Source organism: Anabrus simplex, chromosome 8 (genome assembly GCF_040414725.1).
Source record: "Anabrus simplex isolate iqAnaSimp1 chromosome 8, ASM4041472v1, whole genome shotgun sequence".
NCBI lineage: Eukaryota > Metazoa > Arthropoda > Insecta > Orthoptera > Tettigoniidae > Anabrus > Anabrus simplex.
In genome coordinates this window covers 221265968-221278527 of record NC_090272.1, presented here as the reverse complement: position 1 = coordinate 221278527, position 12560 = coordinate 221265968, and positions in this window count along the sequence as shown.

The following is a 12560-nucleotide window of genomic DNA, read 5'->3' as shown; positions in this document are numbered from 1 at the left end:
GAAATTATTTCCAAACTGTTTCCTACACGACACCTTTCTGCACGAGGTCTCCGTTATACCTACAAACCCCTGTCACAATACGTAGACGTAACGTACTGGAACGATCCTAACCGACTTGTAGAACGTTTACAACTATTAAAAGCCTCTCAACAGGCTGGTCATACGGGACACGATGCAGAGATTCTAGAAATAGAAGAGGAATTACGTCACGCAGGTATTATCGAGTAATGGCTCCTCGAAGCAAGATCTCACCTATAAAGGTTAGCATCGCTCGCGAGTTACATAAACTAGCTCGTCGCACCTATCGTCGTAGACGTGTTATCACACGCGGAAAAGATGATCTATGGCAAGCCGATCTTGTTGAAATGATTCCTTACGCGCGCAACAATAACGGCTACAAGTATCTGCTCACTGTTATTGATGTGTACTCTAAATTCGCCTTTGCAGAACCCGTTCGCGCAAAGACAGGTTCACTAGTTACAGAGGCTTTCCAGCGTATCATTCAACGGTCAAAGCGTTGCCCACGTCTTCTTCAAACGGATCAAGGTAAGGAGTTTTACAACAAGACGTTTTCTTCTTATCTCAAGACACTTAGCATTCACCATTATTCAACCTACAGCAACCTCAAAGCAAGTGTAGTAGAACGATTCAATCGCACACTCAAAACACTCATGTGGCAAGAATTTACTGCTCAGGGCACCTATCGTTGGATCGAACTCCTACCTAAGCTAATGTCCAGGTACAACGATACACCTCATCGTACCATCAGCATAAAGCCTCGCCTTGTTATCAAGAATACACCCCGCTTAGATGCTATCCATCGTGTAATCAAAATAGCCGACCCACGGCGTCATCGCTTTCAAAAAGGTGATTTTGTCCGCATCAGCAAACACAAATCCGTCTTCGCTAAAGGATACACCCCTAACTGGAGCACAGAAATTTTTCAAGTCAACAAGATCAAACTCACCAACCCAGTCACCTATTTACTCCATGATCTTACTGGACAACCCATCGAGGGAGGATTCTATGCTGAAGAGTTACAGAAAACCAAATACCCTAATCATTATTTAGTAGAACGTGTTCTTCGGAGACGTGGTAATAAACTGTACGTTAAATGGCTCGGTTTCAATAACACTTTCAATTCCTGGATCAATAAAGAAGATGTACTTAAATAGTTTTTATTCTATAGTAGCCTGTTAAGGAACGAACAGCCAACGCCCTTCAGTTTAAGATAGCGTCTTAGTAGGAGCCAACGCCCATACATAGTTCCGGAGTAAGATAGTGCCTTAGCAGGAAACCAACAGTCAACGCCCAACTATAGCTTCGACTCAAGATGGGATTCTTGGCGGGAAACCAACGCCCAACCATAGCTTTGACTCAAGATGGCGTTTTGGCGGGAACGGACAGCCAACGCCCAACCATAGCTTCGACTCAAGATGGCGTCTTGGCGGGAAACCAACGCCCAACCATAGCTTTAGCTCAAGATGGCGTATTGGCGGGAAACCAACGCCCAACCATAGCTTCGACTCAAGATGGCGTCTTGGCGGGAAACCAACGCCCAACCATAGCTTTGACTCAAGATGGCGTCTTGGCGGGAGCCAACGCCCTACCCCCCACCCATTCTCCGGCATAGCGGGAAACACCAAACCACGCCCCATCCTCAGCATTCCCTGCTGCGCTGCTCTCCCATTCGCTAAGAGCAGTCACGTGACCCACTCCGGGGCCTCTCATTGGCTCGGGAGACCGGATGACCTTGAAATTGGCTTAGAATCAGCCTAGCCCTACTACTGTCTATATCTTACAATAACAGGTTAGTCAGTCTTGTATGCAAAGACTCATTGTGACAGTGAGGAAATATTGTGTGAGACATCACAAAGCTTTCGCACTAAGTTGTTATTGAAAACTAGCGTCTTATCTTTATGATCGTTTACATAAAGCTAATTATGAACCAACAGGAAGTGAAGCAACTTGCTTTGTATTACACAAGAGAATAAGAGAATCTATGTTTAAAGCGCTAAGGTGTATCATTCACAAAACTCAAGCTGTTAAACCAGAGGGAGTTAAAGGTGCGGTTTGCACTAAAACCTTCCAAATTGTCTCATTAGTTTAAGGAAAACCTTGCATTTTTTGAAAATTAAACGTAAATACAGTTATTTAATTATAAAGTCACACCAAGATCTGGATCGACCCTGATGGACAGATTGTCGCTAGGCGACGACTTATTTTGTATCATGATAGTCTATAATCTATTAGTTTCATGGTTCATATTGATAGTTCAAGTACAAGTATGAAGGATGAGTTCTCCACCTAATCAATACTTTATTTTACATAGTGTCAACATTATTTACATAAAAAGACAGTACCGGTTTCGACCTGTAAATAGGGCATCTTCAGCTGCTAGAGAACCTACTTAATAGTGAACCCGAGTGACTTAGGCCCATTGTCAGTCATGATTTGATCGGTAAAATAATATATGGTACATTTATTGAAATAAAGAAGTGTAGTTGGAAATTATTTCGTTTATGTAATGTCGAAATAAGAACGAAGGAAGGACGACAGACTGGAGCCTGACGGATTAGCTCAACACGACAACTTTTAGCTACTTCACAGCAGGGAATCTCATTAGTTGGCAAACAAGGAAACACAGAGTCCACAAATAAGTCTTGGTCAGAAAGAGGAAGGGGGAGAGTCATACGAAGGAAACTCACCACATGAGTAATACCTTGGGATATTTTTGGCAGGACGGAATTTCCGTGACCTCGTGGAAAATTACAGCGGCTACGTGTACGTTCGCTAGCCTAAGTTCGAGCAGGTGGAGATTTAAATCACGTGACCGCTTGCCGGCCAATAGTAAAAATTGAACGGAAGGCTCAGGGATACCATCTTAAGGAATGATGGATGAGATATTTTCGTAACTACAAAAGTAATCAGTAATAAATTATTGTAAGTACACGGATGGATGTATTGAATTTATTAGAGGTCCCGCATGGAAAAATAATCAATAATTATTGGCAAATTAAATAAATTGAAGGCTGGATTTCTTGGAAACCAGACAGCTTGAATCTCATTGGCTGAAAGAAGACCACGTTGTCAGGGACGCTTACGAAGGCGCGAAATGTGAGGAGCTAAATCCACTCATATCTCCTAAATCTGTGATCACCAGGAGTTCATATTTAATCCAGCAGATATGCTAGCGGAGTGGATTAATTTGATGTAAATTTTAACTTCCAATTCGGAGTGCAAGTACCGATATTAAAAATCCACCCCCTCCCTCAGGGGTATGACGTCAATGAATCCGCGGGAAAAAGGCTTCATCCATATATACGGGGCAAGGGAACCTCGCCAGCACACTTGTAGTGAATCTCGGGGGCTGAATTGACGGTCGTAGGACACTCGTAGTGAATCTCGGGAGCTGAATTGACGGTCGCAAAACACTTGTAGTGAATCTCGGGAGCTGAATTGACGGTCGCAAGACACTTGTAGTGAATCTCGGGAGCTGAATTGACGGTCGCAAAACACTTGTAGTGAATCTCGGGAGCTGAATTGACGGTCGCAAGACACTTGTAGTGAATCTCGGGAGCTGAATTGACGGTCGCAAAACACTTGTAGTGAATCTCGGGAGCTGAATTGACGGTCGCAAGACACTTGTAGTGAATCTCGGGAGCTGAATTGACGGTCGCAAGACACTTGTAGTGAATCTCGGGAGCTGAATTGACGGTCGCAAGACACTTGTAGTGAATCTCGGGAGCTGAATTGACGGTCGCAAGACACTTGTAGTGAATCTCGGGAGCTGAATTGACGGTCGCAAGACACTTGTAGTGAATCTCGGGGGCTGAATTGACGGTCGTAGGACACTCGTAGTGAATCTCGGGAGCTGAATTGACGGTCGCAAAACACTTGTAGTGAATCTCGGGAGCTGAATTGACGGTCGCAAGACACTTGTAGTGAATCTCGGGAGCTGAATTGACGGTCGCAAGACACTTGTAGTGAATCTCGGGAGCTGAATTGACGGTCGCAAAACACTTGTAGTGAATCTCGGGAGCTGAATTGACGGTCGCAAGACACTTGTAGTGAATCTCGGGAGCTGAATTGACGGTCGCAGGACACTTGTAGTGAATCTCGGGAGCTGAATTGACGGTCGCAGCACACTTGAATTGAATATCGGGAGCTGAACTGTTGGTCGCCGCTAACTTAGAATTCTACGGACGTACAGTCATTTAATGGCGCGAGCATCCACCAGTGTTTGTAAAATGTGATCGCGATAAAGCAACATGACTGTAAATAGTTAACGTAGGACGGTGTTTGTCGTTTATAAAATCAGTGATGTAAAGTAAATCGCACTGCAAGAAAGTAGTATAAATTATATCAAGATAAGCACGTACATAACAGACTGTGTGACGAACAGTACTTTCAGGGAATAGTAGCCTGTACTTTGCTATATCGAACCGATATTATGAACACGTCAAGAATGCCGTACGAATCGGGCGTATCGCGTCGGGCGTAAAAGTTGACACCTCGTCGTACGTGTCCAGGTCCATTGTGCGGTAGTTGGACGAAGATTAAATAGTGTAAATATTCAATTCTTGGGTCTAGGATAGTAATTTGTTGTATCCAAGTTAAAGTATTCAGTGTTAACGTTGTAAATGGAGAAGGTTTGTGGAAATTAAGATACGAGTATAAAATGGTAATGTGCCAGGAAATCTTTTGTGGAACTACGCCATCAAGAATGGAGGAGTAAACGCAGAGAGGGGCCGGAGGAGCCTCTCATCTGCAAAGCTGTAATGGAATACCGATAACTAAGATGAGTACTAAACTGTAAATAATATTTGGGAAATGTTATCGTGATGGGAAAAATGGGAATAACTTGATTATACTTGGTTACATTCTGTAACAAGATGAGTCGCTTAACGACCCCATCCTAAAGTTGTAGCACGGACAGTAGTAAATAATAGTAATGTAAATAATCGGGTCTTTTATGTATTCAGTTTGTTGGAGATGTAAATTTGTATATATAGTGTAGTACGTTAAGTCATGCATGCATTCATATTTCTTTGTAGTCAATAATTGTCTTTACATTTGATTTTGGTTAGGATAGTTAAATAAGACCCGATATGTGTTTTTATGTTTTGTCATTTTAACGAGCTATGTAATGATATGGAAGGAAAATCCAGCTTCGCCATACCAGCTGTGTTTTGTTGTAATTAATATGGTCATATTTTCAAAGTGAAGTTGTTAAATTTGTGAGATACGATTAATAATAATTTTCAAGTAAATCGTATCTGGAGTGATTAGTGCCAGAATAAATCGAGTTTGTGAAAGGGGTTATGCGTTAAACGAATTACGAGTGGACTACCGTATAACAGGCGAAATTATTTTTTTAATTAATAATAATAATAAATAAATAATATAACTACTTTTTTTGGAAGAAGATTTTTTTTTTAAATATAATTTGGATATAATATTAATTCATGTGATATTGGAATATTTAGTGCGCAGTGCGTAATAATAAATTTACGTGATCAGGTGTTGAATTTATCGGGAATCATTTAATGACGGGATGTCGTTTTTTTAATTCGGAATTAAAGTGCGTGGTAATTTAATTTGATCAATTAATAATATTGAAATGTAGATCGGTGTTAATAATCCGTACATGTTAATGAACGTGTGGTTTAAATTACGGTCCAATATTTTTTACGTATAAATGTCGTGTTTTAAAGTTGCGATTCATTAGCCGAAACACGTAGGACTAATATTACGAGACCATGATTGTCAAATTTTGGTAAATATAATTTCAAGATGTTACGATTATTTGTAGAGAATGAACTAAGTCGTAGATCAAAATGAGATAGAAGATGTTAAAGAATCTGCAGTCAGATAATACAATGTCGTACGATGTCAGAAGTGGAATAAATAAGTCAGTTGATAATTCTGTGAGGAATAAATAAATGAATCAAGGAATATTGAGATAGAAAGGAAAATAAATTCCGTACGAGAGACACTTAGGATATTGATATGAGTGTAAAATGTACGGGCAGTGTCACAGAGAAAGACTGAGTTACATAGCGGGTAGAATTCGAACCCGTGACAGCATGTACGAAATAAATAGACTGCACAGCTATTCGTTAAGATACAACGGATCTAAGGATAATGAGAGTTCAGATTCCACATAAATGGTCGTATATTGTATTCATTGTACTGACGAGTGAGGACAATCATGAGGTCGTGATAATAATAATAATAAATATTGCAGATAAAGGATTGGACCGCCTTAATTAAATGAGCGTTGATAAAGATGTTAAACGGGAATCTAAATGATAATATGCAACCGATATAATAATAATAACAATGTAAGGACGATGTTAAATCATCGCGGTCAGATTAATAATAATTCTCATAATAATAACAGTAATGATGTCGATGGTTGATCAGTGATATATTTATAATTGCGACCGATATCTTAAAATATATTTGGCGGAAGTGACCGGTCCATTAATAATAATAACCTCTTAAATGACGTGAATAATAATAATAATAATATCTTGAGTCACCTATTCATTAATAATGATAATAACCACGAGAGGGATATAATAATCATAACAGTAATAACCATTTGTGTTTGCATCCCGCATAATAATGACGATATTAATCAAACGTGACAGTGCCAGGAACCGTTGAATAATAATAATAATAATAATAATAATGATAATATTAGAGTCATTTGGTACCTCGTTATTGTACGGTCTCCGCATGGGACGATGTGACTGTATACTTGCGTGTTTGTTTACTTCGCTCGCGATGCGAGGGGGGCCATTGCCACGGTATTTCCCAACCGCTTATCGTTATCTCATCTGTGTCAGTAGTCTGTTGAGGCTAACTGGTAACAATTCAGATCACATGTAAATAAATGTAAATGCTAATTCTGTGGTATGGCATCAGCTGGATATCGTAGGATAGGAACTGTCCGTGGAATCCAGTTTTCGCATTTCACGAGAAACATTACCCAGTCCGAGTACCGGTCTCGGAAAAATGTATATAGCCGGAGTACATCATCTTAGTTAAATCGGGAAGCCGACCGTAACATGGGTTATGCTCGGGCTCCCGAGAGAAGGAAGCTATATCCTTGAGTAACGGTTCGATTCAAATGGAATCGATCCGTAAATTATACCTCCAAAATGTCATTTTATTTCAGAAGCAACCCAGCAAGATATTGATACCACTTGCGGTATGGCAAGTGATTTATGTATGTAACATGTGTGGAAATTCAAATATCGTTGCCAAATGTATCAAAGTTTTATACGTCAGATGGCGTAATAAACCGCTCCTTCTGGCAAATTATTTCAAAGGAAACCACTCTCATAATCTTTTTATTGTAGTTAGATGATGCCCTTTTTAAAGTAACAGTCACTTCCTAGTCCTATCATGGAGTCCTTAAATTCAAGTTTACAATCGAGCCTTCCCCATTTTAATTTTAATTGCTCCGTTCATCCCCGTGTTCTATTATGCCGTTATATTTATCTTTGTTGACTTAAATGATGAACCGACACCCCTGAGATAAATGCTAGTCTGGGACTCGGGAGGTGGACGGGTGCAATAGTGACTGTACAGAATAAATACAACTAAAATTAAAATTAAACAACGATGCCATTAAATAAACATGAATGCCACTATTCTAAAATTACTTCATGTTAAGATATAAATATATATATGGTACATATTTGGGGTTAAGGGGCTATTTTGAAAAGTTACATTTACTGTGGTTGGAATTGGATACAGTTCTTAGAGTTTAAAGTGCACTTTAAACATCTCATAAACTGTTGGACATAATAGTGGCATTTAACACAGAGAACTTGACACCAGAATGTCAGTGATTCTTGATTAACTCCAAGAACTGTATCCGATTCCAGCCTCAGTTAATGTAATATTTGAAAATAACCCCCTTAACCCCAAATCTGTACCATATATATATCTTAACATGAAGTAATTTTAGAATAGCGGCATTCATGTTTATTTAATGGCATCCTTGTTTAATTTTAGTTGTATTTATTCTGTACAGTCGCTATTAAGTAGGTTCTCTAGCAGCTGAAGATGACCTATTTACAGGTCGAAGCCGGTACTGTACTTTTATGCAAATAATGTTGACACTATGTAAAATAAAGTATTGATTAGGTGGAGAACTCATCCTTCATACTGTCCCCGACGTAGTCAGTCAGCGAACACGAGACACCCCAGGGGTGCTCAGTTCGATGGCTGTAGGCTTATAAAAATAAATGAATGTGGCAGGATTAACATAGGGTTCATCGAATAAGCATGTTCAAGGTATAGAACAAATATGACACTTTTATTGAATTGAATGAAATATTAGCCATCCTGAAGTCTGTGATTATGACTATGATCACTATTTTATGTAATTTAATATGGCTCTTGATGTAACAAACTCAAATGCAAACAAATGGGATGGTACACGGCAGTTGTTTTCCCTAATATTCTAACAGAGTATTTTACATTGTTAATTTTCTTTATCGTCTTTAAAGTCATTAAATTATTAATTTAAAGTTGAATCAAAAATTGTTATTCAAAAAATGAGGTCTGGGCCAAGCCTTCCTCGAACAATCTGGAAAAAATGCAGTAATTGTAAGAACGAGTATAATAAAGAAATATCCAAGATTCAATAAGTTAACAGTTATAGCAAAATAAAATTTACATTCGTTATATCAACAATTTTGTAGTTATAAAATGAAAAGTTGAATTTGCCTTTGTTTTCTCTAAGTTAATCCGAGACGTGGGAAATATCTGTTCACGTCGTCTCACATCTCTTTTCGTGAGAATTAATACTGAGCTTTAAGCATCTGATCAATAATTGAACAAAATAAAACGCCTTCTGAGCTTACGAACATTCATAAATGGAGAGAATATTATCCATGTGGAAATCCCATCCACCATCCATCGATAATATCAAAGTGTCACACATTATCAGAACAAAACACATAGAAAATAATTCTCTAACTACTAGCAAATTACTACATCTACAGCTAACTACTGAAATTATCAAGAAGACTGTGATTATCAAGAAGAAAATATCTACAATATTTACATGTCGACGAGTGTCGATCAACTATATCACTCTCCTGTTAACAGATTTATTACGTTCCAACAAGATCGAGTTACCTCATGAAAGCGAAATATTGCATTAACGAATGAACTTGCCTAGTCACGAATCAAATATTATTGAGATATTTCATCGAAGATCTGTTCTTCAGACCTAAGGCCTTCGCGAACATTCACCTGTACCTTCAACTTGAAATTATTAAATTACTTGAGCAAAATTGGGATATTCTCACGAATTAAGAAGTGCATCGATTAACATGGACTTTCATTTTCTTCATCTGAAGACACTAATATTAGACTACACTGCGTTCGTCTCGAATAATCCATATTCACATTACAACCTAATCAACATCAGGCTTAATAATATTACAACATTAACATGTGAAAAACTCAGTTTCACGAAGATTCATATCATGCGCAATTATTCCACATAGTTTACATGTACAATGTACCACAATGACTACTCTAACTTGTCACATCCTAATATCAAATATGTGTAGCCACGAAATATAAGAACCCACCATCGTCCTACAAATACATAATATCCACTTAAATGTGTCCCGATGATTAATTACTCCAATTAATTATCACATGCCACAATACACATATTCTCATTAAATTCATACATAGAATTCAGATTTAATATCCCGATGACACATTATCTCAAACACGAGGTACAAGTAGAAGTTCCATTTCAAGGAAAATATTGAAAATATTGACAAATATCCTTTCATTAAATCCATCGGACATAAATTAACTCATATTCGTAACGAAATTCACTCAATAAGCAAAGATGGTTTCGATAACACATGGATAACTCTATCAGTACCCCCGCTGTCAAATTCATGGCCACATGGTCATTAAGCAATCGCATGTGCTAATTTTACGACATATCCGAGCGAAAGATACAACCATAAAAATGTGTCAAAATAAATTACTAAGAAGAAAGAAAGAATAGAACAAAACTACATAGAACAGATATAAATGAGACGTAATCGACTTAACTTAAGGAGATATCTTCACGTCTGGAAGTCTTGATTCTCAATCAGCCATTCTAGGATGAAAGAATCTGCATCCCGACGCCGCCGACGGTGGTCGATGGTTTAGAACTTCATGGTGAAGCACGGGTAATCCATAATACGAAGTTCCGTCCTCTTCTGGAAATGATCAAGTCCAGGTCCTCCACGTTCACTCGTGAGAAAGCTGAAACTTACACAAAGTGCTTTAGAATAAACTCTAAACACACACGTAACTGTATTTTGGAAATGACACGTACTTAAGGGATTAATATCTGCACATTCGACGTCTGATCACAGCACTGTTCTACGTTGTAGACAATTATCAGAAGTGTAGAGCACAGGAGTGAAGCCACTATTCCTGACGACAATATTCACGATGTTCTACGTTGAAAATCTTGCTGGCAAGGACTCTGAGCGACTAAAGATGATAGTTCGGGAACACGTCAGTATGTGAGAGTGAGTACTCTTATCACATGACTCAAATATCGTGTCTGGTGCTCATGCACGGAAGTAAAGTCAATTTAGATACTGAATTCTTCTACCGTGTGAATATATAATTTTATCACCATTTTAGCCAAAAGGTCTGTAAATTAGTTCAAAAATTTTAGTTTTTAATTTATATCATCTAAACGTGCTATTATTCATCCAGTTTATTTTAATCCATGAGCATTCCGTAATTATGCATGTCACGCCACCAAAGATATTATAAATATTTCATTCATATCGTTCCTCGAAATTACAAGTGACACGCGCTAGCAACTTTTTTTCTCTCGCCAACCTTAATTTTTTATTTTATTTTGTTAGTCGACCAGCCACCCTCTTCACGTCAAAAAACTTGTTCTCGTCCACGAGCCAAGGTCGCGCACACTCCCTCTCGCCGACAAGCGAACACAAGCCACACACCAACACCTGTACAGTCAGGTGTGACCTAATTACGGCCACAATACTTGTACTTGAACTATCAATATGTACCATGAAACTAATAGATTATAGACTATCCTGATACAAAATAAGTCGTCGCCTAGCGACAATCTGTCCATCAGGGTCGATCCAGATCTTGGTGTGACTTTATAATTAAATAACTGTATTTACGTTTAATTTTCAAAAAATGCAAGGTTTTCCTTAAACTAATGAGACAATTTGGAAGGTTTTGGTGCAAACCGCACCTTTAACTCCCTCTGTTTTAACAGCTTGAGTTTTGTGAATCATACACGTTAGCGTTTTAAACATAGATTCTCTTATTCTCTCGTGTAATACAAAGCAAGTTGCTTCACTTCCTGTTGGTTCATAATTAGCTTTATGTAAACGATCATAAAGATAAGACGCTAGAGGCGGGTAAGGTAGGGAGAGCCCATATTTCGTCCCCTTAGCAGATTTGGACCAGTAGAAATTCAGGAATATTATGGACAAGGCTACAAATTGGTATGTATAATACAGAATATATTCTCCACTTACGGGAAAGTTATAATGAAATTCTTATCTAGTGATCGGATTCTAAGCTGCAGCAACGTTCCAAACATATAGCTACTTTCATATGCATAGGTCAATATATGTGTTTTAGTACATGAAATGAAGCAAAATAAACACAATTCCTTTGCACATTTTGCGGATTTTTGTGAGATTACAATATTTTGCCACCTTTTCCCTTCTATTTCATGCCACAGCACCTTACCCCCACTTTCATCTGAGTTTTTAAAAGATAAGTAGATTTTTTTCAACAAAAGTGAACAATAGTCAATAAATTAATATTAAAATCACTAATTCATATCCTAGCAGGCACCAAGCAGGCGCAACGAATACTCTAAAACAAAGACCTAGAGTTGGAACTTTTTGCAGTGCTTGATTATAGGTGTTTGTCTGATGTGATTTAGTTTGGAAGAAGGTGTGGAGAAGGAGGAACAGTGGGAGAAGTTGATGATTGTTAGGGACAACATTGAATGGATTTGCTAAATACATACATACATACATACATACATTATCATTATAGACTGTTATGCCTTTCAGCGTTCAGTCTGCAAGCCTCTGAGAATTTACTAAACGTCGCCACAATCCTCGATTTGCAACTAGTGTTGTGGCCTCATTTAGTTCTATACCTCTTATCTTTAAATCGTTAGAAACAGAGTCTAACCATTGTCGCCTTGGTCTCCCTCTACTTCTCTTACCCTCCATGACAGAGTCCATTATTCTCCTAGGTAACCTATCCTCCTCCATTCGCCTCACATGACCCCACCACCGAAGCCGGTTTATGCGTACAGCTTCATCCATCGAGTTCATTCCTAAATTAGCCTTTATCTCCTCATTCCGAGTTCCCTCCTGCCATTGTTCCCACCTGTTTGTACCAGCAATCATTATTGCTACTTTCATGTCTGTTACTTCTAACTTCTGAATAAGATATCCTGAGTCCACCCAGCTTTCGCTCCCATAAAGCAAAGTTGG